The following is an 18,841-nucleotide window of genomic DNA, read 5'->3' on the forward strand; positions in this document are numbered from 1 at the left end:
GCGCTGGTATCAGGCACCAGTCTCTTTGGAGGCGTGGGTTCCAAACCCACAGGTGCCAAACGTGTAATGTTGCCTGTGTCGTAGACAGCTGCACTCATTGCCCGCAAAGAAAACGGCACAACAAGGCGTGAGCGTCTGTTTCGTGAATTGTCGTAGAACAGTGCGTGGTGCAACGACAGGATTTGTAGGCGCCTTTTGCTCTCATCATTGCTGGCGTTCGTCTCCACGAAATGCGTCCGGAGCACGCCGCTCTATAACGCGAGAGAGTGGATTTTTTTACACTTGTCGTCGATTAACCGTGGGTTGCTGCTGCGTTCGCTGGAGGAGCGCTGCCGTCGTTATCCGGTGTGGTCTAGTGGCTAGGATACCTGGCTCTCACCCAGGAGGCCCGGGTTCGATTCCCGGTACCGGAAGTGCGCGTTTTTGTTGCTCCTCTTATGCGACTTGTCTCGACTTTGCTCGACTGACGCTACGCTGACGCGTGCACAAAGCCACGTTAAGTATGATTCGTTGCAACACCTGACGGCGAGAGAGATGCGGCGTCTATCCACTTGTTATCCAGCCACATACCGGTACCTGTTGTCAAGAGGCTTGGAGGTCTGCAACACATTGCCACGGAGGTGGATGCAGCTAACCACTGTAGTTAGTGTACTGACAGCGCAGGCACGTTCATTAGCTCGCATGCATGTGATGGAGACCGTGTCTGCCACTGCTGTGGCGTACACCTTGGCCTAGGCTTAGGCTTTGCTGTGTATCGACACTTGCATTCCAGCCAGCTGCTTCCGTGGGCGCCTCCGTGGCCATGGCCGTGATCGTCTAGTGGTTAGGACATTGCGTTGTGGCCGCAATAACCCAGGTTCGAATCCTGGTCACGGCAATTTTTGAAAGTTTCTCCTTGCTGCCGTTGCATTGACGATAGTGCACGAGTACCCGAAATCACAGTGCTTCCTTGGTTTTTCACTCGTGTTCCGCAGGCCGCAGTCCGTACTACCACTTCATCACAAGTGCAACCTTCTTGAGCTCACATATGTCTGTTACATGGAACATTCTAGCTCCGCCCGACAGGTACAGCTATGATACTTTAGTGGTTACGGAAAGCCCAGGTTTCGAAACATGGTCACGGCACGAAAACGTCTCTTGATGCTGTCTCCTTAACTGCGACAGCTACAGACAAGTGGCGTCGCTACCATACGGCGGGCACGGCACTTTCTTGTTGTGGATGGCCTAAAGAGATGCTTCCAGTGGACATGGCACGGCGATTGCCAAGATACTTCCATTTCGAAGTGACCTTTGTAGTACAAATGAAACGTTTTGCCGCTGCTGCTCCAACGGTAACGTGGCCGAGCGGTCTAAGGCGCTGGTTTTAGGCACCAGTCTCTTCGGAGGCGTGGGTTCGAATCCCACCGTTGCCAATTTTGACGTCTCATTTTTGTGCCGATGCGGTGTGTTCTCGTGGGGTAGGACGCAGCTCTTGTGACGCGCGTGTTGTGTAGGTAGCGTGGCCGAGCGGTCTAAGGCGCTGGTATCAGGCACCAGTCTCTTTGGAGGCGTGGGTTCCAAACCCACAGGTGCCAAACGTGTAATGTTGCCTGTGTCGTAGACAGCTGCACTCATTGCCCGCAAAGAAAACGGCACAACAAGGCGTGAGCGTCTGTTTCGTGAATTGTCGTAGAACAGTGCGTGGTGCAACGACAGGATTTGTAGGCGCCTTTTGCTCTCATCATTGCTGGCGTTCGTCTCCACGAAATGCGTCCGGAGCACGCCGCTCTATAACGCGAGAGAGTGGATTTTTTTACACTTGTCGTCGATTAACCGTGGGTTGCTGCTGCGTTCGCTGGAGGAGCGCTGCCGTCGTTATCCGGTGTGGTCTAGTGGCTAGGATACCTGGCTCTCACCCAGGAGGCCCGGGTTCGATTCCCGGTACCGGAAGTGCGCGTTTTTGTTGCTCCTCTTATGCGACTTGTCTCGACTTTGCTCGACTGACGCTACGCTGACGCGTGCACAAAGCCACGTTAAGTATGATTCGTTGCAACACCTGACGGCGAGAGAGATGCGGCGTCTATCCACTTGTTATCCAGCCACATACCGGTACCTGTTGTCAAGAGGCTTGGAGGTCTGCAACACATTGCCACGGAGGTGGATGCAGCTAACCACTGTAGTTAGTGTACTGACAGCGCAGGCACGTTCATTAGCTCGCATGCATGTGATGGAGACCGTGTCTGCCACTGCTGTGGCGTACACCTTGGCCTAGGCTTAGGCTTTGCTGTGTATCGACACTTGCATTCCAGCCAGCTGCTTCCGTGGGCGCCTCCGTGGCCATGGCCGTGATCGTCTAGTGGTTAGGACATTGCGTTGTGGCCGCAATAACCCAGGTTCGAATCCTGGTCACGGCAATTTTTGAAAGTTTCTCCTTGCTGCCGTTGCATTGACGATAGTGCACGAGTACCCGAAATCACAGTGCTTCCTTGGTTTTTCACTCGTGTTCCGCAGGCCGCAGTCCGTACTACCACTTCATCACAAGTGCAACCTTCTTGAGCTCACATATGTCTGTTACATGGAACATTCTAGCTCCGCCCGACAGGTACAGCTATGATACTTTAGTGGTTACGGAAAGCCCAGGTTTCGAAACATGGTCACGGCACGAAAACGTCTCTTGATGCTGTCTCCTTAACTGCGACAGCTACAGACAAGTGGCGTCGCTACCATACGGCGGGCACGGCACTTTCTTGTTGTGGATGGCCTAAAGAGATGCTTCCAGTGGACATGGCACGGCGATTGCCAAGATACTTCCATTTCGAAGTGACCTTTGTAGTACAAATGAAACGTTTTGCCGCTGCTGCTCCAACGGTAACGTGGCCGAGCGGTCTAAGGCGCTGGTTTTAGGCACCAGTCTCTTCGGAGGCGTGGGTTCGAATCCCACCGTTGCCAATTTTGACGTCTCATTTTTGTGCCGATGCGGTGTGTTCTCGTGGGGTAGGACGCAGCTCTTGTGACGCGCGTGTTGTGTAGGTAGCGTGGCCGAGCGGTCTAAGGCGCTGGTATCAGGCACCAGTCTCTTTGGAGGCGTGGGTTCCAAACCCACAGGTGCCAAACGTGTAATGTTGCCTGTGTCGTAGACAGCTGCACTCATTGCCCGCAAAGAAAACGGCACAACAAGGCGTGAGCGTCTGTTTCGTGAATTGTCGTAGAACAGTGCGTGGTGCAACGACAGGATTTGTAGGCGCCTTTTGCTCTCATCATTGCTGGCGTTCGTCTCCACGAAATGCGTCCGGAGCACGCCGCTCTATAACGCGAGAGAGTGGATTTTTTTACACTTGTCGTCGATTAACCGTGGGTTGCTGCTGCGTTCGCTGGAGGAGCGCTGCCGTCGTTATCCGGTGTGGTCTAGTGGCTAGGATACCTGGCTCTCACCCAGGAGGCCCGGGTTCGATTCCCGGTACCGGAAGTGCGCGTTTTTGTTGCTCCTCTTATGCGACTTGTCTCGACTTTGCTCGACTGACGCTACGCTGACGCGTGCACAAAGCCACGTTAAGTATGATTCGTTGCAACACCTGACGGCGAGAGAGATGCGGCGTCTATCCACTTGTTATCCAGCCACATACCGGTACCTGTTGTCAAGAGGCTTGGAGGTCTGCAACACATTGCCACGGAGGTGGATGCAGCTAACCACTGTAGTTAGTGTACTGACAGCGCAGGCACGTTCATTAGCTCGCATGCATGTGATGGAGACCGTGTCTGCCACTGCTGTGGCGTACACCTTGGCCTAGGCTTAGGCTTTGCTGTGTATCGACACTTGCATTCCAGCCAGCTGCTTCCGTGGGCGCCTCCGTGGCCATGGCCGTGATCGTCTAGTGGTTAGGACATTGCGTTGTGGCCGCAATAACCCAGGTTCGAATCCTGGTCACGGCAATTTTTGAAAGTTTCTCCTTGCTGCCGTTGCATTGACGATAGTGCACGAGTACCCGAAATCACAGTGCTTCCTTGGTTTTTCACTCGTGTTCCGCAGGCCGCAGTCCGTACTACCACTTCATCACAAGTGCAACCTTCTTGAGCTCACATATGTCTGTTACATGGAACATTCTAGCTCCGCCCGACAGGTACAGCTATGATACTTTAGTGGTTACGGAAAGCCCAGGTTTCGAAACATGGTCACGGCACGAAAACGTCTCTTGATGCTGTCTCCTTAACTGCGACAGCTACAGACAAGTGGCGTCGCTACCATACGGCGGGCACGGCACTTTCTTGTTGTGGATGGCCTAAAGAGATGCTTCCAGTGGACATGGCACGGCGATTGCCAAGATACTTCCATTTCGAAGTGACCTTTGTAGTACAAATGAAACGTTTTGCCGCTGCTGCTCCAACGGTAACGTGGCCGAGCGGTCTAAGGCGCTGGTTTTAGGCACCAGTCTCTTCGGAGGCGTGGGTTCGAATCCCACCGTTGCCAATTTTGACGTCTCATTTTTGTGCCGATGCGGTGTGTTCTCGTGGGGTAGGACGCAGCTCTTGTGACGCGCGTGTTGTGTAGGTAGCGTGGCCGAGCGGTCTAAGGCGCTGGTATCAGGCACCAGTCTCTTTGGAGGCGTGGGTTCCAAACCCACAGGTGCCAAACGTGTAATGTTGCCTGTGTCGTAGACAGCTGCACTCATTGCCCGCAAAGAAAACGGCACAACAAGGCGTGAGCGTCTGTTTCGTGAATTGTCGTAGAACAGTGCGTGGTGCAACGACAGGATTTGTAGGCGCCTTTTGCTCTCATCATTGCTGGCGTTCGTCTCCACGAAATGCGTCCGGAGCACGCCGCTCTATAACGCGAGAGAGTGGATTTTTTTACACTTGTCGTCGATTAACCGTGGGTTGCTGCTGCGTTCGCTGGAGGAGCGCTGCCGTCGTTATCCGGTGTGGTCTAGTGGCTAGGATACCTGGCTCTCACCCAGGAGGCCCGGGTTCGATTCCCGGTACCGGAAGTGCGCGTTTTTGTTGCTCCTCTTATGCGACTTGTCTCGACTTTGCTCGACTGACGCTACGCTGACGCGTGCACAAAGCCACGTTAAGTATGATTCGTTGCAACACCTGACGGCGAGAGAGATGCGGCGTCTATCCACTTGTTATCCAGCCACATACCGGTACCTGTTGTCAAGAGGCTTGGAGGTCTGCAACACATTGCCACGGAGGTGGATGCAGCTAACCACTGTAGTTAGTGTACTGACAGCGCAGGCACGTTCATTAGCTCGCATGCATGTGATGGAGACCGTGTCTGCCACTGCTGTGGCGTACACCTTGGCCTAGGCTTAGGCTTTGCTGTGTATCGACACTTGCATTCCAGCCAGCTGCTTCCTTGGGCGCCTCCGTGGCCATGGCCGTGATCGTCTAGTGGTTAGGACATTGCGTTGTGGCCGCAATAACCCAGGTTCGAATCCTGGTCACGGCAATTTTTGAAAGTTTCTCCTTGCTGCCGTTGCATTGACGATAGTGCACGAGTACCCGAAATCACAGTGCTTCCTTGGTTTTTCACTCGTGTTCCGCAGGCCGCAGTCCGTACTACCACTTCATCACAAGTGCAACCTTCTTGAGCTCACATATGTCTGTTACATGGAACATTCTAGCTCCGCCCGACAGGTACAGCTATGATACTTTAGTGGTTACGGAAAGCCCAGGTTTCGAAACATGGTCACGGCACGAAAACGTCTCTTGATGCTGTCTCCTTAACTGCGACAGCTACAGACAAGTGGCGTCGCTACCATACGGCGGGCACGGCACTTTCTTGTTGTGGATGGCCTAAAGAGATGCTTCCAGTGGACATGGCACGGCGATTGCCAAGATACTTCCATTTCGAAGTGACCTTTGTAGTACAAATGAAACGTTTTGCCGCTGCTGCTCCAACGGTAACGTGGCCGAGCGGTCTAAGGCGCTGGTTTTAGGCACCAGTCTCTTCGGAGGCGTGGGTTCGAATCCCACCGTTGCCAATTTTGACGTCTCATTTTTGTGCCGATGCGGTGTGTTCTCGTGGGGTAGGACGCAGCTCTTGTGACGCGCGTGTTGTGTAGGTAGCGTGGCCGAGCGGTCTAAGGCGCTGGTATCAGGCACCAGTCTCTTTGGAGGCGTGGGTTCCAAACCCACAGGTGCCAAACGTGTAATGTTGCCTGTGTCGTAGACAGCTGCACTCATTGCCCGCAAAGAAAACGGCACAACAAGGCGTGAGCGTCTGTTTCGTGAATTGTCGTAGAACAGTGCGTGGTGCAACGACAGGATTTGTAGGCGCCTTTTGCTCTCATCATTGCTGGCGTTCGTCTCCACGAAATGCGTCCGGAGCACGCCGCTCTATAACGCGAGAGAGTGGATTTTTTTACACTTGTCGTCGATTAACCGTGGGTTGCTGCTGCGTTCGCTGGAGGAGCGCTGCCGTCGTTATCCGGTGTGGTCTAGTGGCTAGGATACCTGGCTCTCACCCAGGAGGCCCGGGTTCGATTCCCGGTACCGGAAGTGCGCGTTTTTGTTGCTCCTCTTATGCGACTTGTCTCGACTTTGCTCGACTGACGCTACGCTGACGCGTGCACAAAGCCACGTTAAGTATGATTCGTTGCAACACCTGACGGCGAGAGAGATGGGCGTCTATCCACTTGTTATCCAGCCACATACCGGTACCTGTTGTCAAGAGGCTTGGAGGTCTGCAACACATTGCCACGGAGGTGGATGCAGCTAACCACTGTAGTTAGTGTACTGACAGCGCAGGCACGTTCATTAGCTCGCATGCATGTGATGGAGACCGTGTCTGCCACTGCTGTGGCGTACACCTTGGCCTAGGCTTAGGCTTTGCTGTGTATCGACACTTGCATTCCAGCCAGCTGCTTCCTTGGGCGCCTCCGTGGCCATGGCCGTGATCGTCTAGTGGTTAGGACATTGCGTTGTGGCCGCAATAACCCAGGTTCGAATCCTGGTCACGGCAATTTTTGAAAGTTTCTCCTTGCTGCCGTTGCATTGACGATAGTGCACGAGTACCCGAAATCACAGTGCTTCCTTGGTTTTTCACTCGTGTTCCGCAGGCCGCAGTCCGTACTACCACTTCATCACAAGTGCAACCTTCTTGAGCTCACATATGTCTGTTACATGGAACATTCTAGCTCCGCCCGACAGGTACAGCTATGATACTTTAGTGGTTACGGAAAGCCCAGGTTTCGAAACATGGTCACGGCACGAAAACGTCTCTTGATGCTGTCTCCTTAACTGCGACAGCTACAGACAAGTGGCGTCGCTACCATACGGCGGGCACGGCACTTTCTTGTTGTGGATGGCCTAAAGAGATGCTTCCAGTGGACATGGCACGGCGATTGCCAAGATACTTCCATTTCGAAGTGACCTTTGTAGTACAAATGAAACGTTTTGCCGCTGCTGCTCCAACGGTAACGTGGCCGAGCGGTCTAAGGCGCTGGTTTTAGGCACCAGTCTCTTCGGAGGCGTGGGTTCGAATCCCACCGTTGCCAATTTTGACGTCTCATTTTTGTGCCGATGCGGTGTGTTCTCGTGGGGTAGGACGCAGCTCTTGTGACGCGCGTGTTGTGTAGGTAGCGTGGCCGAGCGGTCTAAGGCGCTGGTATCAGGCACCAGTCTCTTTGGAGGCGTGGGTTCCAAACCCACAGGTGCCAAACGTGTAATGTTGCCTGTGTCGTAGACAGCTGCACTCATTGCCCGCAAAGAAAACGGCACAACAAGGCGTGAGCGTCTGTTTCGTGAATTGTCGTAGAACAGTGCGTGGTGCAACGACAGGATTTGTAGGCGCCTTTTGCTCTCATCATTGCTGGCGTTCGTCTCCACGAAATGCGTCCGGAGCACGCCGCTCTATAACGCGAGAGAGTGGATTTTTTTACACTTGTCGTCGATTAACCGTGGGTTGCTGCTGCGTTCGCTGGAGGAGCGCTGCCGTCGTTATCCGGTGTGGTCTAGTGGCTAGGATACCTGGCTCTCACCCAGGAGGCCCGGGTTCGATTCCCGGTACCGGAAGTGCGCGTTTTTGTTGCTCCTCTTATGCGACTTGTCTCGACTTTGCTCGACTGACGCTACGCTGACGCGTGCACAAAGCCACGTTAAGTATGATTCGTTGCAACACCTGACGGCGAGAGAGATGGGCGTCTATCCACTTGTTATCCAGCCACATACCGGTACCTGTTGTCAAGAGGCTTGGAGGTCTGCAACACATTGCCACGGAGGTGGATGCAGCTAACCACTGTAGTTAGTGTACTGACAGCGCAGGCACGTTCATTAGCTCGCATGCATGTGATGGAGACCGTGTCTGCCACTGCTGTGGCGTACACCTTGGCCTAGGCTTAGGCTTTGCTGTGTATCGACACTTGCATTCCAGCCAGCTGCTTCCGTGGGCGCCTCCGTGGCCATGGCCGTGATCGTCTAGTGGTTAGGACATTGCGTTGTGGCCGCAATAACCCAGGTTCGAATCCTGGTCACGGCAATTTTTGAAAGTTTCTCCTTGCTGCCGTTGCATTGACGATAGTGCACGAGTACCCGAAATCACAGTGCTTCCTTGGTTTTTCACTCGTGTTCCGCAGGCCGCAGTCCGTACTACCACTTCATCACAAGTGCAACCTTCTTGAGCTCACATATGTCTGTTACATGGAACATTCTAGCTCCGCCCGACAGGTACAGCTATGATACTTTAGTGGTTACGGAAAGCCCAGGTTTCGAAACATGGTCACGGCACGAAAACGTCTCTTGATGCTGTCTCCTTAACTGCGACAGCTACAGACAAGTGGCGTCGCTACCATACGGCGGGCACGGCACTTTCTTGTTGTGGATGGCCTAAAGAGATGCTTCCAGTGGACATGGCACGGCGATTGCCAAGATACTTCCATTTCGAAGTGACCTTTGTAGTACAAATGAAACGTTTTGCCGCTGCTGCTCCAACGGTAACGTGGCCGAGCGGTCTAAGGCGCTGGTTTTAGGCACCAGTCTCTTCGGAGGCGTGGGTTCGAATCCCACAGTTGCCAATTTTGACGTCTCATTTTTGTGCCGATGCGGTGTGTTCTCGTGGGGTAGGACGCAGCTCTTGTGACGCGCGTGTTGTGTAGGTAGCGTGGCCGAGCGGTCTAAGGCGCTGGTATCAGGCACCAGTCTCTTTGGAGGCGTGGGTTCCAAACCCACAGGTGCCAAACGTGTAATGTTGCCTGTGTCGTAGACAGCTGCACTCATTGCCCGCAAAGAAAACGGCACAACAAGGCGTGAGCGTCTGTTTCGTGAATTGTCGTAGAACAGTGCGTGGTGCAACGACAGGATTTGTAGGCGCCTTTTGCTCTCATCATTGCTGGCGTTCGTCTCCGCGAAATGCGTCCGGAGCACGCCGCTCTATAACGCGAGAGAGTGGATTTTTTTACACTTGTCGTCGATTAACCGTGGGTTGCTGCTGCGTTCGCTGGAGGAGCGCTGCCGTCGTTATCCGGTGTGGTCTAGTGGCTAGGATACCTGGCTCTCACCCAGGAGGCCCGGGTTCGATTCCCGGTACCGGAAGTGCGCGTTTTTGTTGCTCCTCTTATGCGACTTGTCTCGACTTTGCTCGACTGACGCTACGCTGACGCGTGCACAAAGCCACGTTAAGTATGATTCGTTGCAACACCTGACGGCGAGAGAGATGCGGCGTCTATCCACTTGTTATCCAGCCACATACCGGTACCTGTTGTCAAGAGGCTTGGAGGTCTGCAACACATTGCCACGGAGGTGGATGCAGCTAACCACTGTAGTTAGTGTACTGACAGCGCAGGCACGTTCATTAGCTCGCATGCATGTGATGGAGACCGTGTCTGCCACTGCTGTGGCGTACACCTTGGCCTAGGCTTAGGCTTTGCTGTGTATCGACACTTGCATTCCAGCCAGCTGCTTCCGTGGGCGCCTCCGTGGCCATGGCCGTGATCGTCTAGTGGTTAGGACATTGCGTTGTGGCCGCAATAACCCAGGTTCGAATCCTGGTCACGGCAATTTTTGAAAGTTTCTCCTTGCTGCCGTTGCATTGACGATAGTGCACGAGTACCCGAAATCACAGTGCTTCCTTGGTTTTTCACTCGTGTTCCGCAGGCCGCAGTCCGTACTACCACTTCATCACAAGTGCAACCTTCTTGAGCTCACATATGTCTGTTACATGGAACATTCTAGCTCCGCCCGACAGGTACAGCTATGATACTTTAGTGGTTACGGAAAGCCCAGGTTTCGAAACATGGTCACGGCACGAAAACGTCTCTTGATGCTGTCTCCTTAACTGCGACAGCTACAGACAAGTGGCGTCGCTACCATACGGCGGGCACGGCACTTTCTTGTTGTGGATGGCCTAAAGAGATGCTTCCAGTGGACATGGCACGGCGATTGCCAAGATACTTCCATTTCGAAGTGACCTTTGTAGTACAAATGAAACGTTTTGCCGCTGCTGCTCCAACGGTAACGTGGCCGAGCGGTCTAAGGCGCTGGTTTTAGGCACCAGTCTCTTCGGAGGCGTGGGTTCGAATCCCACCGTTGCCAATTTTGACGTCTCATTTTTGTGCCGATGCGGTGTGTTCTCGTGGGGTAGGACGCAGCTCTTGTGACGCGCGTGTTGTGTAGGTAGCGTGGCCGAGCGGTCTAAGGCGCTGGTATCAGGCACCAGTCTCTTTGGAGGCGTGGGTTCCAAACCCACAGGTGCCAAACGTGTAATGTTGCCTGTGTCGTAGACAGCTGCACTCATTGCCCGCAAAGAAAACGGCACAACAAGGCGTGAGCGTCTGTTTCGTGAATTGTCGTAGAACAGTGCGTGGTGCAACGACAGGATTTGTAGGCGCCTTTTGCTCTCATCATTGCTGGCGTTCGTCTCCACGAAATGCGTCCGGAGCACGCCGCTCTATAACGCGAGAGAGTGGATTTTTTTACACTTGTCGTCGATTAACCGTGGGTTGCTGCTGCGTTCGCTGGAGGAGCGCTGCCGTCGTTATCCGGTGTGGTCTAGTGGCTAGGATACCTGGCTCTCACCCAGGAGGCCCGGGTTCGATTCCCGGTACCGGAAGTGCGCGTTTTTGTTGCTCCTCTTATGCGACTTGTCTCGACTTTGCTCGACTGACGCTACGCTGACGCGTGCACAAAGCCACGTTAAGTATGATTCGTTGCAACACCTGACGGCGAGAGAGATGGGCGTCTATCCACTTGTTATCCAGCCACATACCGGTACCTGTTGTCAAGAGGCTTGGAGGTCTGCAACACATTGCCACGGAGGTGGATGCAGCTAACCACTGTAGTTAGTGTACTGACAGCGCAGGCACGTTCATTAGCTCGCATGCATGTGATGGAGACCGTGTCTGCCACTGCTGTGGCGTACACCTTGGCCTAGGCTTAGGCTTTGCTGTGTATCGACACTTGCATTCCAGCCAGCTGCTTCCTTGGGCGCCTCCGTGGCCATGGCCGTGATCGTCTAGTGGTTAGGACATTGCGTTGTGGCCGCAATAACCCAGGTTCGAATCCTGGTCACGGCAATTTTTGAAAGTTTCTCCTTGCTGCCGTTGCATTGACGATAGTGCACGAGTACCCGAAATCACAGTGCTTCCTTGGTTTTTCACTCGTGTTCCGCAGGCCGCAGTCCGTACTACCACTTCATCACAAGTGCAACCTTCTTGAGCTCACATATGTCTGTTACATGGAACATTCTAGCTCCGCCCGACAGGTACAGCTATGATACTTTAGTGGTTACGGAAAGCCCAGGTTTCGAAACATGGTCACGGCACGAAAACGTCTCTTGATGCTGTCTCCTTAACTGCGACAGCTACAGACAAGTGGCGTCGCTACCATACGGCGGGCACGGCACTTTCTTGTTGTGGATGGCCTAAAGAGATGCTTCCAGTGGACATGGCACGGCGATTGCCAAGATACTTCCATTTCGAAGTGACCTTTGTAGTACAAATGAAACGTTTTGCCGCTGCTGCTCCAACGGTAACGTGGCCGAGCGGTCTAAGGCGCTGGTTTTAGGCACCAGTCTCTTCGGAGGCGTGGGTTCGAATCCCACCGTTGCCAATTTTGACGTCTCATTTTTGTGCCGATGCGGTGTGTTCTCGTGGGGTAGGACGCAGCTCTTGTGACGCGCGTGTTGTGTAGGTAGCGTGGCCGAGCGGTCTAAGGCGCTGGTATCAGGCACCAGTCTCTTTGGAGGCGTGGGTTCCAAACCCACAGGTGCCAAACGTGTAATGTTGCCTGTGTCGTAGACAGCTGCACTCATTGCCCGCAAAGAAAACGGCACAACAAGGCGTGAGCGTCTGTTTCGTGAATTGTCGTAGAACAGTGCGTGGTGCAACGACAGGATTTGTAGGCGCCTTTTGCTCTCATCATTGCTGGCGTTCGTCTCCACGAAATGCGTCCGGAGCACGCCGCTCTATAACGCGAGAGAGTGGATTTTTTTACACTTGTCGTCGATTAACCGTGGGTTGCTGCTGCGTTCGCTGGAGGAGCGCTGCCGTCGTTATCCGGTGTGGTCTAGTGGCTAGGATACCTGGCTCTCACCCAGGAGGCCCGGGTTCGATTCCCGGTACCGGAAGTGCGCGTTTTTGTTGCTCCTCTTATGCGACTTGTCTCGACTTTGCTCGACTGACGCTACGCTGACGCGTGCACAAAGCCACGTTAAGTATGATTCGTTGCAACACCTGACGGCGAGAGAGATGGGCGTCTATCCACTTGTTATCCAGCCACATACCGGTACCTGTTGTCAAGAGGCTTGGAGGTCTGCAACACATTGCCACGGAGGTGGATGCAGCTAACCACTGTAGTTAGTGTACTGACAGCGCAGGCACGTTCATTAGCTCGCATGCATGTGATGGAGACCGTGTCTGCCACTGCTGTGGCGTACACCTTGGCCTAGGCTTAGGCTTTGCTGTGTATCGACACTTGCATTCCAGCCAGCTGCTTCCTTGGGCGCCTCCGTGGCCATGGCCGTGATCGTCTAGTGGTTAGGACATTGCGTTGTGGCCGCAATAACCCAGGTTCGAATCCTGGTCACGGCAATTTTTGAAAGTTTCTCCTTGCTGCCGTTGCATTGACGATAGTGCACGAGTACCCGAAATCACAGTGCTTCCTTGGTTTTTCACTCGTGTTCCGCAGGCCGCAGTCCGTACTACCACTTCATCACAAGTGCAACCTTCTTGAGCTCACATATGTCTGTTACATGGAACATTCTAGCTCCGCCCGACAGGTACAGCTATGATACTTTAGTGGTTACGGAAAGCCCAGGTTTCGAAACATGGTCACGGCACGAAAACGTCTCTTGATGCTGTCTCCTTAACTGCGACAGCTACAGACAAGTGGCGTCGCTACCATACGGCGGGCACGGCACTTTCTTGTTGTGGATGGCCTAAAGAGATGCTTCCAGTGGACATGGCACGGCGATTGCCAAGATACTTCCATTTCGAAGTGACCTTTGTAGTACAAATGAAACGTTTTGCCGCTGCTGCTCCAACGGTAACGTGGCCGAGCGGTCTAAGGCGCTGGTTTTAGGCACCAGTCTCTTCGGAGGCGTGGGTTCGAATCCCACCGTTGCCAATTTTGACGTCTCATTTTTGTGCCGATGCGGTGTGTTCTCGTGGGGTAGGACGCAGCTCTTGTGACGCGCGTGTTGTGTAGGTAGCGTGGCCGAGCGGTCTAAGGCGCTGGTATCAGGCACCAGTCTCTTTGGAGGCGTGGGTTCCAAACCCACAGGTGCCAAACGTGTAATGTTGCCTGTGTCGTAGACAGCTGCACTCATTGCCCGCAAAGAAAACGGCACAACAAGGCGTGAGCGTCTGTTTCGTGAATTGTCGTAGAACAGTGCGTGGTGCAACGACAGGATTTGTAGGCGCCTTTTGCTCTCATCATTGCTGGCGTTCGTCTCCACGAAATGCGTCCGGAGCACGCCGCTCTATAACGCGAGAGAGTGGATTTTTTTACACTTGTCGTCGATTAACCGTGGGTTGCTGCTGCGTTCGCTGGAGGAGCGCTGCCGTCGTTATCCGGTGTGGTCTAGTGGCTAGGATACCTGGCTCTCACCCAGGAGGCCCGGGTTCGATTCCCGGTACCGGAAGTGCGCGTTTTTGTTGCTCCTCTTATGCGACTTGTCTCGACTTTGCTCGACTGACGCTACGCTGACGCGTGCACAAAGCCACGTTAAGTATGATTCGTTGCAACACCTGACGGCGAGAGAGATGCGGCGTCTATCCACTTGTTATCCAGCCACATACCGGTACCTGTTGTCAAGAGGCTTGGAGGTCTGCAACACATTGCCACGGAGGTGGATGCAGCTAACCACTGTAGTTAGTGTACTGACAGCGCAGGCACGTTCATTAGCTCGCATGCATGTGATGGAGACCGTGTCTGCCACTGCTGTGGCGTACACCTTGGCCTAGGCTTAGGCTTTGCTGTGTATCGACACTTGCATTCCAGCCAGCTGCTTCCGTGGGCGCCTCCGTGGCCATGGCCGTGATCGTCTAGTGGTTAGGACATTGCGTTGTGGCCGCAATAACCCAGGTTCGAATCCTGGTCACGGCAATTTTTGAAAGTTTCTCCTTGCTGCCGTTGCATTGACGATAGTGCACGAGTACCCGAAATCACAGTGCTTCCTTGGTTTTTCACTCGTGTTCCGCAGGCCGCAGTCCGTACTACCACTTCATCACAAGTGCAACCTTCTTGAGCTCACATATGTCTGTTACATGGAACATTCTAGCTCCGCCCGACAGGTACAGCTATGATACTTTAGTGGTTACGGAAAGCCCAGGTTTCGAAACATGGTCACGGCACGAAAACGTCTCTTGATGCTGTCTCCTTAACTGCGACAGCTACAGACAAGTGGCGTCGCTACCATACGGCGGGCACGGCACTTTCTTGTTGTGGATGGCCTAAAGAGATGCTTCCAGTGGACATGGCACGGCGATTGCCAAGATACTTCCATTTCGAAGTGACCTTTGTAGTACAAATGAAACGTTTTGCCGCTGCTGCTCCAACGGTAACGTGGCCGAGCGGTCTAAGGCGCTGGTTTTAGGCACCAGTCTCTTCGGAGGCGTGGGTTCGAATCCCACAGTTGCCAATTTTGACGTCTCATTTTTGTGCCGATGCGGTGTGTTCTCGTGGGGTAGGACGCAGCTCTTGTGACGCGCGTGTTGTGTAGGTAGCGTGGCCGAGCGGTCTAAGGCGCTGGTATCAGGCACCAGTCTCTTTGGAGGCGTGGGTTCCAAACCCACAGGTGCCAAACGTGTAATGTTGCCTGTGTCGTAGACAGCTGCACTCATTGCCCGCAAAGAAAACGGCACAACAAGGCGTGAGCGTCTGTTTCGTGAATTGTCGTAGAACAGTGCGTGGTGCAACGACAGGATTTGTAGGCGCCTTTTGCTCTCATCATTGCTGGCGTTCGTCTCCACGAAATGCGTCCGGAGCACGCCGCTCTATAACGCGAGAGAGTGGATTTTTTTACACTTGTCGTCGATTAACCGTGGGTTGCTGCTGCGTTCGCTGGAGGAGCGCTGCCGTCGTTATCCGGTGTGGTCTAGTGGCTAGGATACCTGGCTCTCACCCAGGAGGCCCGGGTTCGATTCCCGGTACCGGAAGTGCGCGTTTTTGTTGCTCCTCTTATGCGACTTGTCTCGACTTTGCTCGACTGACGCTACGCTGACGCGTGCACAAAGCCACGTTAAGTATGATTCGTTGCAACACCTGACGGCGAGAGAGATGCGGCGTCTATCCACTTGTTATCCAGCCACATACCGGTACCTGTTGTCAAGAGGCTTGGAGGTCTGCAACACATTGCCACGGAGGTGGATGCAGCTAACCACTGTAGTTAGTGTACTGACAGCGCAGGCACGTTCATTAGCTCGCATGCATGTGATGGAGACCGTGTCTGCCACTGCTGTGGCGTACACCTTGGCCTAGGCTTAGGCTTTGCTGTGTATCGACACTTGCATTCCAGCCAGCTGCTTCCGTGGGCGCCTCCGTGGCCATGGCCGTGATCGTCTAGTGGTTAGGACATTGCGTTGTGGCCGCAATAACCCAGGTTCGAATCCTGGTCACGGCAATTTTTGAAAGTTTCTCCTTGCTGCCGTTGCATTGACGATAGTGCACGAGTACCCGAAATCACAGTGCTTCCTTGGTTTTTCACTCGTGTTCCGCAGGCCGCAGTCCGTACTACCACTTCATCACAAGTGCAACCTTCTTGAGCTCACATATGTCTGTTACATGGAACATTCTAGCTCCGCCCGACAGGTACAGCTATGATACTTTAGTGGTTACGGAAAGCCCAGGTTTCGAAACATGGTCACGGCACGAAAACGTCTCTTGATGCTGTCTCCTTAACTGCGACAGCTACAGACAAGTGGCGTCGCTACCATACGGCGGGCACGGCACTTTCTTGTTGTGGATGGCCTAAAGAGATGCTTCCAGTGGACATGGCACGGCGATTGCCAAGATACTTCCATTTCGAAGTGACCTTTGTAGTACAAATGAAACGTTTTGCCGCTGCTGCTCCAACGGTAACGTGGCCGAGCGGTCTAAGGCGCTGGTTTTAGGCACCAGTCTCTTCGGAGGCGTGGGTTCGAATCCCACCGTTGCCAATTTTGACGTCTCATTTTTGTGCCGATGCGGTGTGTTCTCGTGGGGTAGGACGCAGCTCTTGTGACGCGCGTGTTGTGTAGGTAGCGTGGCCGAGCGGTCTAAGGCGCTGGTATCAGGCACCAGTCTCTTTGGAGGCGTGGGTTCCAAACCCACAGGTGCCAAACGTGTAATGTTGCCTGTGTCGTAGACAGCTGCACTCATTGCCCGCAAAGAAAACGGCACAACAAGGCGTGAGCGTCTGTTTCGTGAATTGTCGTAGAACAGTGCGTGGTGCAACGACAGGATTTGTAGGCGCCTTTTGCTCTCATCATTGCTGGCGTTCGTCTCCACGAAATGCGTCCGGAGCACGCCGCTCTATAACGCGAGAGAGTGGATTTTTTTACACTTGTCGTCGATTAACCGTGGGTTGCTGCTGCGTTCGCTGGAGGAACGCTGCCGTCGTTATCCGGTGTGGTCTAGTGGCTAGGATACCTGGCTCTCACCCAGGAGGCCCGGGTTCGATTCCCGGTACCGGAAGTGCGCGTTTTTGTTGCTCCTCTTATGCGACTTGTCTCGACTTTGCTCGACTGACGCTACGCTGACGCGTGCACAAAGCCACGTTAAGTATGATTCGTTGCAACACCTGACGGCGAGAGAGATGCGGCGTCTATCCACTTGTTATCCAGCCACATACCGGTACCTGTTGTCAAGAGGCTTGGAGGTCTGCAACACATTGCCACGGAGGTGGATGCAGCTAACCACTGTAGTTAGTGTACTGACAGCGCAGGCACGTTCATTAGCTCGCATGCATGTGATGGAGACCGTGTCTGCCACTGCTGTGGCGTACACCTTGGCCTAGGCTTAGGCTTTGCTGTGTATCGACACTTGCATTCCAGCCAGCTGCTTCCGTGGGCGCCTCCGTGGCCATGGCCGTGATCGTCTAGTGGTTAGGACATTGCGTTGTGGCCGCAATAACCCAGGTTCGAATCCTGGTCACGGCAATTTTTGAAAGTTTCTCCTTGCTGCCGTTGCATTGACGATAGTGCACGAGTACCCGAAATCACAGTGCTTCCTTGGTTTTTCACTCGTGTTCCGCAGGCCGCAGTCCGTACTACCACTTCATCACAAGTGCAACCTTCTTGAGCTCACATATGTCTGTTACATGGAACATTCTAGCTCCGCCCGACAGGTACAGCTATGATACTTTAGTGGTTACGGAAAGCCCAGGTTTCGAAACATGGTCACGGCACGAAAACGTCTCTTGATGCTGTCTCCTTAACTGCGACAGCTACAGACAAGTGGCGTCGCTACCATACGGCGGGCACGGCACTTTCTTGTTGTGGATGGCCTAAAGAGATGCTTCCAGTGGACATGGCACGGCGATTGCCAAGATACTTCCATTTCGAAGTGACCTTTGTAGTACAAATGAAACGTTTTGCCGCTGCTGCTCCAACGGTAACGTGGCCGAGCGGTCTAAGGCGCTGGTTTTAGGCACCAGTCTCTTCGGAGGCGTGGGTTCGAATCCCACCGTTGCCAATTTTGACGTCTCATTTTTGTGCCGATGCGGTGTGTTCTCGTGGGGTAGGACGCAGCTCTTGTGACGCGCGTGTTGTGTAGGTAGCGTGGCCGAGCGGTCTAAGGCGCTGGTATCAGGCACCAGTCTCTTTGGAGGCGTGGGTTCCAAACCCACAGGTGCCAAACGTGTAATGTTGCCTGTGTCGTAGACAGCTGCACTCATTGCCCGCAAAGAAAACGGCACAACAAGGCGTGAGCGTCTGTTTCGTGAATTGTCGTAGAACAGTGCGTGGTGCAACGACAGGATTTGTAGGCGCCTTTTGCTCTCATCATTGCTGGCGTTCGTCTCCACGAAATGCGTCCGGAGCACGCCGCTCTATAACGCGAGAGAGTGGATTTTTTTACACTTGTCGTCGATTAACCGTGGGTTGCTGCTGCGTTCGCTGGAGGAGCGCTGCCGTCGTTATCCGGTGTGGTCTAGTGGCTAGGATACCTGGCTCTCACCCAGGAGGCCCGGGTTCGATTCCCGGTACCGGAAGTGCGCGTTTTTGTTGCTCCTCTTATGCGACTTGTCTCGACTTTGCTCGACTGACGCTACGCTGACGCGTGCACAAAGCCACGTTAAGTATGATTCGTTGCAACACCTGACGGCGAGAGAGATGCGGCGTCTATCCACTTGTTATCCAGCCACATACCGGTACCTGTTGTCAAGAGGCTTGGAGGTCTGCAACACATTGCCACGGAGGTGGATGCAGCTAACCACTGTAGTTAGTGTACT

At 53.8% G+C, this 18,841-nt stretch overlaps 37 non-coding genes across 37 annotated transcripts; all 37 read left to right on the top strand.

Annotated features, from left to right (window-relative positions):
- The first annotated feature begins 341 nt into the window (after positions 1-341).
- On the top strand, positions 342-413 carry Trnae-cuc (transfer RNA glutamic acid (anticodon CUC)). Its single transcript has one exon. It is a non-coding gene; the product is annotated as a tRNA-Glu (tRNA).
- A 392-nt stretch (positions 414-805) lies between these two features.
- Positions 806-877, top strand: Trnah-gug (transfer RNA histidin (anticodon GUG)). Its single transcript has one exon. It is a non-coding gene; the product is annotated as a tRNA-His (tRNA).
- Positions 878-1,330: 453 nt separating this feature from the next.
- Trnal-uag (transfer RNA leucine (anticodon UAG)) lies at positions 1,331-1,412 on the top strand. Its single transcript has one exon. It is a non-coding gene; the product is annotated as a tRNA-Leu (tRNA).
- A 445-nt stretch (positions 1,413-1,857) lies between these two features.
- On the top strand, positions 1,858-1,929 carry Trnae-cuc (transfer RNA glutamic acid (anticodon CUC)). The gene has a single exon. It is a non-coding gene; the product is annotated as a tRNA-Glu (tRNA).
- A 392-nt stretch (positions 1,930-2,321) lies between these two features.
- Trnah-gug (transfer RNA histidin (anticodon GUG)) lies at positions 2,322-2,393 on the top strand. The gene has a single exon. It is a non-coding gene; the product is annotated as a tRNA-His (tRNA).
- A 453-nt stretch (positions 2,394-2,846) lies between these two features.
- Trnal-uag (transfer RNA leucine (anticodon UAG)) lies at positions 2,847-2,928 on the top strand. Its single transcript has one exon. It is a non-coding gene; the product is annotated as a tRNA-Leu (tRNA).
- Positions 2,929-3,373: 445 nt separating this feature from the next.
- On the top strand, positions 3,374-3,445 carry Trnae-cuc (transfer RNA glutamic acid (anticodon CUC)). The gene has a single exon. It is a non-coding gene; the product is annotated as a tRNA-Glu (tRNA).
- A 392-nt stretch (positions 3,446-3,837) lies between these two features.
- Trnah-gug (transfer RNA histidin (anticodon GUG)) lies at positions 3,838-3,909 on the top strand. The gene has a single exon. It is a non-coding gene; the product is annotated as a tRNA-His (tRNA).
- A 453-nt stretch (positions 3,910-4,362) lies between these two features.
- On the top strand, positions 4,363-4,444 carry Trnal-uag (transfer RNA leucine (anticodon UAG)). The gene has a single exon. It is a non-coding gene; the product is annotated as a tRNA-Leu (tRNA).
- Positions 4,445-4,889: 445 nt separating this feature from the next.
- Trnae-cuc (transfer RNA glutamic acid (anticodon CUC)) lies at positions 4,890-4,961 on the top strand. The gene has a single exon. It is a non-coding gene; the product is annotated as a tRNA-Glu (tRNA).
- Positions 4,962-5,353: 392 nt separating this feature from the next.
- Positions 5,354-5,425, top strand: Trnah-gug (transfer RNA histidin (anticodon GUG)). Its single transcript has one exon. It is a non-coding gene; the product is annotated as a tRNA-His (tRNA).
- A 453-nt stretch (positions 5,426-5,878) lies between these two features.
- Trnal-uag (transfer RNA leucine (anticodon UAG)) lies at positions 5,879-5,960 on the top strand. The gene has a single exon. It is a non-coding gene; the product is annotated as a tRNA-Leu (tRNA).
- A 445-nt stretch (positions 5,961-6,405) lies between these two features.
- Trnae-cuc (transfer RNA glutamic acid (anticodon CUC)) lies at positions 6,406-6,477 on the top strand. The gene has a single exon. It is a non-coding gene; the product is annotated as a tRNA-Glu (tRNA).
- Positions 6,478-6,868: 391 nt separating this feature from the next.
- Trnah-gug (transfer RNA histidin (anticodon GUG)) lies at positions 6,869-6,940 on the top strand. The gene has a single exon. It is a non-coding gene; the product is annotated as a tRNA-His (tRNA).
- A 453-nt stretch (positions 6,941-7,393) lies between these two features.
- Positions 7,394-7,475, top strand: Trnal-uag (transfer RNA leucine (anticodon UAG)). Its single transcript has one exon. It is a non-coding gene; the product is annotated as a tRNA-Leu (tRNA).
- Positions 7,476-7,920: 445 nt separating this feature from the next.
- Positions 7,921-7,992, top strand: Trnae-cuc (transfer RNA glutamic acid (anticodon CUC)). Its single transcript has one exon. It is a non-coding gene; the product is annotated as a tRNA-Glu (tRNA).
- Positions 7,993-8,383: 391 nt separating this feature from the next.
- Positions 8,384-8,455, top strand: Trnah-gug (transfer RNA histidin (anticodon GUG)). Its single transcript has one exon. It is a non-coding gene; the product is annotated as a tRNA-His (tRNA).
- Positions 8,456-8,908: 453 nt separating this feature from the next.
- On the top strand, positions 8,909-8,990 carry Trnal-uag (transfer RNA leucine (anticodon UAG)). The gene has a single exon. It is a non-coding gene; the product is annotated as a tRNA-Leu (tRNA).
- Positions 8,991-9,435: 445 nt separating this feature from the next.
- On the top strand, positions 9,436-9,507 carry Trnae-cuc (transfer RNA glutamic acid (anticodon CUC)). The gene has a single exon. It is a non-coding gene; the product is annotated as a tRNA-Glu (tRNA).
- A 392-nt stretch (positions 9,508-9,899) lies between these two features.
- Positions 9,900-9,971, top strand: Trnah-gug (transfer RNA histidin (anticodon GUG)). Its single transcript has one exon. It is a non-coding gene; the product is annotated as a tRNA-His (tRNA).
- Positions 9,972-10,424: 453 nt separating this feature from the next.
- Positions 10,425-10,506, top strand: Trnal-uag (transfer RNA leucine (anticodon UAG)). Its single transcript has one exon. It is a non-coding gene; the product is annotated as a tRNA-Leu (tRNA).
- A 445-nt stretch (positions 10,507-10,951) lies between these two features.
- Trnae-cuc (transfer RNA glutamic acid (anticodon CUC)) lies at positions 10,952-11,023 on the top strand. The gene has a single exon. It is a non-coding gene; the product is annotated as a tRNA-Glu (tRNA).
- Positions 11,024-11,414: 391 nt separating this feature from the next.
- On the top strand, positions 11,415-11,486 carry Trnah-gug (transfer RNA histidin (anticodon GUG)). Its single transcript has one exon. It is a non-coding gene; the product is annotated as a tRNA-His (tRNA).
- Positions 11,487-11,939: 453 nt separating this feature from the next.
- On the top strand, positions 11,940-12,021 carry Trnal-uag (transfer RNA leucine (anticodon UAG)). The gene has a single exon. It is a non-coding gene; the product is annotated as a tRNA-Leu (tRNA).
- A 445-nt stretch (positions 12,022-12,466) lies between these two features.
- Trnae-cuc (transfer RNA glutamic acid (anticodon CUC)) lies at positions 12,467-12,538 on the top strand. Its single transcript has one exon. It is a non-coding gene; the product is annotated as a tRNA-Glu (tRNA).
- A 391-nt stretch (positions 12,539-12,929) lies between these two features.
- Positions 12,930-13,001, top strand: Trnah-gug (transfer RNA histidin (anticodon GUG)). The gene has a single exon. It is a non-coding gene; the product is annotated as a tRNA-His (tRNA).
- A 453-nt stretch (positions 13,002-13,454) lies between these two features.
- On the top strand, positions 13,455-13,536 carry Trnal-uag (transfer RNA leucine (anticodon UAG)). The gene has a single exon. It is a non-coding gene; the product is annotated as a tRNA-Leu (tRNA).
- A 445-nt stretch (positions 13,537-13,981) lies between these two features.
- Positions 13,982-14,053, top strand: Trnae-cuc (transfer RNA glutamic acid (anticodon CUC)). The gene has a single exon. It is a non-coding gene; the product is annotated as a tRNA-Glu (tRNA).
- Positions 14,054-14,445: 392 nt separating this feature from the next.
- Trnah-gug (transfer RNA histidin (anticodon GUG)) lies at positions 14,446-14,517 on the top strand. The gene has a single exon. It is a non-coding gene; the product is annotated as a tRNA-His (tRNA).
- A 453-nt stretch (positions 14,518-14,970) lies between these two features.
- On the top strand, positions 14,971-15,052 carry Trnal-uag (transfer RNA leucine (anticodon UAG)). The gene has a single exon. It is a non-coding gene; the product is annotated as a tRNA-Leu (tRNA).
- A 445-nt stretch (positions 15,053-15,497) lies between these two features.
- On the top strand, positions 15,498-15,569 carry Trnae-cuc (transfer RNA glutamic acid (anticodon CUC)). Its single transcript has one exon. It is a non-coding gene; the product is annotated as a tRNA-Glu (tRNA).
- A 392-nt stretch (positions 15,570-15,961) lies between these two features.
- Trnah-gug (transfer RNA histidin (anticodon GUG)) lies at positions 15,962-16,033 on the top strand. Its single transcript has one exon. It is a non-coding gene; the product is annotated as a tRNA-His (tRNA).
- A 453-nt stretch (positions 16,034-16,486) lies between these two features.
- Positions 16,487-16,568, top strand: Trnal-uag (transfer RNA leucine (anticodon UAG)). The gene has a single exon. It is a non-coding gene; the product is annotated as a tRNA-Leu (tRNA).
- A 445-nt stretch (positions 16,569-17,013) lies between these two features.
- On the top strand, positions 17,014-17,085 carry Trnae-cuc (transfer RNA glutamic acid (anticodon CUC)). The gene has a single exon. It is a non-coding gene; the product is annotated as a tRNA-Glu (tRNA).
- Positions 17,086-17,477: 392 nt separating this feature from the next.
- Positions 17,478-17,549, top strand: Trnah-gug (transfer RNA histidin (anticodon GUG)). The gene has a single exon. It is a non-coding gene; the product is annotated as a tRNA-His (tRNA).
- A 453-nt stretch (positions 17,550-18,002) lies between these two features.
- On the top strand, positions 18,003-18,084 carry Trnal-uag (transfer RNA leucine (anticodon UAG)). Its single transcript has one exon. It is a non-coding gene; the product is annotated as a tRNA-Leu (tRNA).
- A 445-nt stretch (positions 18,085-18,529) lies between these two features.
- Positions 18,530-18,601, top strand: Trnae-cuc (transfer RNA glutamic acid (anticodon CUC)). Its single transcript has one exon. It is a non-coding gene; the product is annotated as a tRNA-Glu (tRNA).
- The last annotated feature ends 240 nt before the right edge of the window (positions 18,602-18,841 follow it).

Source organism: Schistocerca gregaria, unplaced genomic scaffold, assembly GCF_023897955.1.
Source record: "Schistocerca gregaria isolate iqSchGreg1 unplaced genomic scaffold, iqSchGreg1.2 ptg000169l, whole genome shotgun sequence".
In the NCBI taxonomy this organism is placed as follows: domain Eukaryota; kingdom Metazoa; phylum Arthropoda; class Insecta; order Orthoptera; family Acrididae; genus Schistocerca; species Schistocerca gregaria.